The following is a 6000-nucleotide window of genomic DNA, read 5'->3' as shown; positions in this document are numbered from 1 at the left end:
AAGAATATAACTACTATAATACTGCTCCTATATACAAGAATATAACTATTATAATAATGCCTCCTATATACAAGAATATATCTACTATAATACTGCACCTATATACAAGAATATAACTACTATAATACTGCTCCTATATACAAGTATATAACTACTATAATACTGCTCCTATATACAAAAATATAACTAATGTAATACTGCTCCTATATACAAGAATATAACTACTATAATACTGCCTCCTATATACAAGAATATAACTACTATAATACTGCCTCCTATATACAAGAATATAACTACTATAATACTGCCTCCTATATACAAGAATATAACCACTATAATACTGCCTCCTATGTACTAGAATATAACTACTATAATACTGCTCCTGTATACAAGAATATAAGTGTTAAGGCTAATTCATTAAGCCTGTATTTGTGGGAGGGGCGGGACTTCGCTATAAGAACCCACGGCGGTACCTGTGCTCGCCGCCGCGGGTTCGTCACGTGATGAGTGGTCAGCTGACACACCGAGTCAGCTGACCGGAAGCTGTCTCCAGTGGTGCGGTACGGGTAAGTGGCCGGGGCTGGCCTGGGTGGCGGCGTTTCTCCGCAGCCACCTCTCCGGAGGTAAGCCGGAGTCCGGGGATGTACCCTCGGCCAGACCCCGGCCCCAGTTTCAGCAACAGGGGGACACGCGTCCCACGTGGCCTGTTTTCCTCTACCGGCCGGTCAGGCACGGCAGTGTATTACGAGTCCCCACCGGCAGTGGGACTCGTGACGGGGGCATGCTGCTGTTGTCTGGGGATGGCTGCACGAGTCCTCGCTCCCACACGAACCACCGTGGCAGTACGGAACCGGCATGTCTACATCCGGGTCGGTGCTGTCACCTCGGGTTTTCTGCCTTGTAACTAGCCCCTGCTTGTTGTATTGGGGGAGCTTACAGGCTATCATCATACCCCCCGGCGCTTGTCATGGTTATGTAGTGTCTATCGTGTGTCGGTTACCGGGTCCACAACGGTGAGGTGAAGGATTAGTCACATGCGGTTATTTTTATGCCGGAACGTTCTCCTGCTGTTCAGCTCTGCACTTTACTATAAGGGGTTATTTATTTTTTGGCACGTTCTCTGGCTGCTCAGCTCTGCACTTTACTTTAAGGGGTTAATTATATGCCGGCACGTTCTCTGGCTGCTCAGCTCTGCACTTTACTATAAGGGGTTAATTATATGCCAACATGCTCTCTGACTGCTCCGCTCTGCGCATTACTGTAAGGGGTTAATTATATGCCAGCACGCTCTCGACTGCTCCGCTCTGCGCATTACAGTAAGGGGTTAATTATATGCCAGCACGCTCTCGACTGCTCCGCTCTGCATATTACAGTAGGGGTTAATTATATGCCAGCATGCTCTCTGGCTGTTCTGCGCTGCATATTACAGTAGAGGTTAATTATATGCTAGCACGCTCTCTGACTGCTCCGCACGGCTCATTACGGTAGGGGTTAATCATATGCCAGCACGCTCTCGACTGCTCCGCTCTGCGCATTACAGTAAGGGGTTAATTATATGCCAGCACGCTCTCGACTGCTCCGCTCTGCATATTACAGTAGGGGTTAATTATATGCCAGCATGCTCTCTGGCTGTTCTGCGCTGCATATTACAGTAGGGGTTAATTATTCGCCAGCACCCTATCTGGCTGTTCCGTTCTGCAAATCACAGTAGGGATTAATTATATGCCGACACGTTCTCTGGCTGCTCAGCTCTGCACTTTACTATAAGGGGTTAATTACATGCCGGCACATTCCCTGGCTGCTCAGCTCTGCACTTCACTATAAGGGGTTAATTATATGTCAGCACGCTCTCTGACCGCTTCGCTCTGCACAATACAATAGGGGTTAATCAGATGCCTGCACGCTCGCGACATATTGCATATTACAGTAGGGGTTATTAATGCCAGCATTCTCTCTGACTGCTCCGCACTGCACATTACAGTAGGGGTTAATTATGTCAGCACGCTCTGACTGCTCTGCTCTGCACATTACAGTAAGGGGTTAATCAGATGCCTGCACGCTCTCAACTGCTCCGCTCTGCACATTACAGTAGGGGTTATCAAATGCCAGCACGCTCTGACTGCTCCGCACTGCACATTACAGTAGGGGTTAATTATGCCAGCACGCTCTGACTGCTCCGCTCGGCACATTACAGTAGGGGTTAATCATATGCCAGCACGCTCTCTGACTGCTCCGCTCGGCACATTACAGTAGGGGTTAATTAATTATATGCCAGCATGCTCTCTGACTGCTCCGCTCTGCACATTACAGTAGGGGTTAATTATATGCCAGCATGCTCTCTGACTGCTCCGCTCCGCACATTACAGTAGAGGTTAATTATATGCTAGCACGCTCTCTGACTGCTCCGCACGGCTCATTACGGTAGGGGTTAATCATATGCCAGCACGCTCTCTGGCTGTTCCGCTGCATATTACAGTAGGGGTTAATCATATGCCGGCACGCTCTCTGGCTGCTCCGCATTTTACAGTAGGGGTTAATTGTATGCCAGCACGCTAATCATAAGCCAGCACGCTTTCTGGCTGCTCTGCACATTATAGTAAGGTGTTAATTATGTCGGCTCGCTCTCTGGCTGCTTCGCTCATACACAGTGCAGGGGCTTTGTCATATACTTGCAGTGCATGCATGGCTACGTTATGAAAATTTGTGATATATATGTTCTCTTTACAGGTATAATAATAATAATATGAAGTTAAAGGGGGGGGTTTCTTCTAGCTATCAGATGATCGAGCACATCATATACGTACTTAATTATTCATGTCAGGATTTTAGGTAGGTTCAGCTACATAAAAAAATAAAAATAAATTTATACTGTACTCTTGCAGGATTTATACCGTATACACGTTCATAGGTTTTTACAGTATACATGCTCGTAGGATTTATGTTGTGCATACGCTCAGAGGGTTCATACGGTACACTCGCTGCTAGTGTTCATACTTTACACATGCTCGTAGGATTCATTGTACATACACTGGTAGGATTCATACAGTACACACGCTCGTAGGATTCATACAGTATACTTGCTAGTAGGATTTGTGCAGTGTACTCGCTCGTGGGGTTCATGCGGTATATACGCTCGCAGGTTTATGCTGTACATGCGCTTGCGGGTTTATACTGTGCGTACGCTCAGAGGGTTTATGCTGTACACTCGCTGGTAGTGTTTATACTGTACACACGCTAGTAGGTTACATGTCATACATACGCTCGTAGGAAGTATGCTGTACATAACACTCACATACATACGCTCATAGATTCATGTTGTACATAAAAAAAAATAATAATAAAAAAAAAAAAAAAATGAATAAAAATAACCGATCCTCTGTGACAAACATTTTGTCAGCTAGGTTGGTCCATGGTAGTTGAAGGGTCACTCAAGGGTACGTGTATATTGTCCTCACACTCACAGAATACATACTGTACACACGTTTGTAGGGTTTATACTGTATTCACGCCCGCAGGGTTTATACTGTACTCACGCTCGTTGGATTTGTACTGTACTCACTCATGCAGGATTTATACTGTTCACACGTTCATAGGTTTTACAGTATACACGCTCATAAAGGTTACATTGCACGTATGCTCAGAGGGTTTATACTGTACTCTCGCTGGTAGTAGTTATGCTGTACACATGCTCGTAGGATTTATATTGCACATACGCTCAGGGTTCTTACGGTACACTCGCTGGTAGTATTCATACTTTACACATGCTCATAGGGGTTATACAGTATACTCGCTTGTAGGATTGATGCGGTATACACGCCCGCAGGTTTATACTGTGCATTTGCTGGTACATACTGCACACACGCTTGTAGGTTTCATGTCATTCATACGCTCGTAGGAAGCATACTGTACGTAACACTCTCACATACGAACGCTTACAGATCCGCTGGTGCTGTCACATGTTATATACGCTTGTTACTTCGATACTATGCACAAGTGTTTATTGACATGGTAGCATTTACAGTAGGCATTTGTTCATATAGTTCATTTGTATATACGCACACACAGTTCATTCGGTCTATACGCTCAGGGTTTCATGCTAATTATTACTTCATGTAGTTCACACGTTATAGTGTTTATTGATGCACTTTTGTAGGTGCATTGTAGTGTCTGCAGTGCATATAATTGCATAGCATTGGGGCACATGCATTCCAAACTTTAGTGTTTATACAGCTGTTGCGGTCGGGGCCTCATAGCTACCATGTCAGCAGGGGATGGGACTCAGTAGTTGTTACTGACACATTTCCTCAGCAACATCCTCACGACACATAGGCAGTGTATACCCATTATACCTGCCACGTCTGCAGAGGGGGTACATTGCGTAATTGTTGTTACTGACACGTCTTCAGAACGATAACTTCACACATAGGCGGTGTATACCCATTATACCTCCCACGTCTGCAGGGGCATATATATTGCATTATTGTTGTTACTGACACATTTTCAGAACAATTATAACACAACACATAGGTGTAGTTATTGTACAGGGCGTCAGACATCGGATATTTAAATTCATGTGTTGTATTATATATTAGTGCTTAATGCAATTATTTACTCATACGGGCCATGTGTGTACAAGTTTGTCTGTGTATCTGCTTATATCGTTGATTCAGTGCATATTCGCTCATGCAGTTCATTCTAGCCATACGTTCATAAGTTGTTCAGTGCACGCGCTCAGTTTTGAACATACACCCATATAGTTTGTCTGGGCATATGGTCGTAGATTGCTGAGCATGCGGTCGTGGTGTTAGTAAGGGGCATATGGCCTTGTTGGTCATGCTGGACCTACGTTCATATGGTCATGGTCTGCATAGGGGTCATGCTAGGCTTACATTTATGGTATTCATATTCAGTATACATTTATAGGTTCATTAGGTACATATGTTTTCATCATATTTTGTTATGTTATGGTGTTTAGTCCATACATCCATGTCTTTGACTCTGCGCAGGTTTCATGGTGTTGGGCGAACCTGTGCATGGATAATTCGGTGGGTCATCCTTAGCTGCGCATACGTATATATCTGGGGTTCGGTTGGTTATTTGCCTAGTCGACAGGCTAAGTATGGTTACGTCTTATCTTGGCTTCAGGTTAGTCACATACTTTGGTTCAGGCTTTAAGTTCGGCTGGACCAGTCACGTCTACAGGTCAGTCCGGATACAACCTGACACGACTTCAGGTTGGCGACAGTGTTGTTATATACGTCATGTTATTCACCCGTTGGGTTATGCACAGGGATATAGCTTTATTTTTCGTTGTTGATTGCCATTTACTTTCGGCCTGTCACGTCTACAGGTCAGTCCAGTTGCAACCTGACACGACTTCAGGTTGGCGGAAACGTCATTATGGATCCATAGGCCTACTCAGCATTTGGTTTGGGCATACAGGGACTTGGCTCTGTGTGGTTGGTTTTGTTGTCTCGGCTTCAGGTTGACGTTAGTAATCATGTGTTGGTTGAGTTTCATCGTCATGTTTGCTGCGTTAGGGGTTTCGTTGCCTGTCACATCCACAGGTTTGTCACAGTGGTAACCTGACACAGGTTTAGGTTAGTGACTTGGTGGTCATTTGCGTATGCACGTTGTTAGCACTTGGAGTTGTGCATACGGAAATAGGGTTGTTCCCTGTTGAGACTTTTTTCACGTCCACAGCCACAGAGATCTTCTAACACGCAGTCTGGAATACCTACACTATGTTTACGACAGACACTCAGAGGATGCATTTTGTTCTTCCTTGCATTTGAGTTTTGCCACTCTTCTTTAATCCAGCCCCTCTAGCCGTCAGCCCTGGCAGCTGGCTTAGTTAGTTGGCTAGCTGACGTTTAGGTAATTCTCCATTGGGACATCAGGACGGCTTAACGCGCTGTCCTTCAGTTGCCATGGTTTCCTAAGGTGAGAAGAATTACATGCAGGTGCATGGCCGTAGTTACAAGAACTTTACAGGGATGT

This window comes from Hyla sarda, chromosome 9 (assembly GCF_029499605.1).
Source record: "Hyla sarda isolate aHylSar1 chromosome 9, aHylSar1.hap1, whole genome shotgun sequence".
Taxonomy (NCBI): domain Eukaryota; kingdom Metazoa; phylum Chordata; class Amphibia; order Anura; family Hylidae; genus Hyla; species Hyla sarda.
This window is presented reverse-complemented; position numbering follows the sequence as displayed.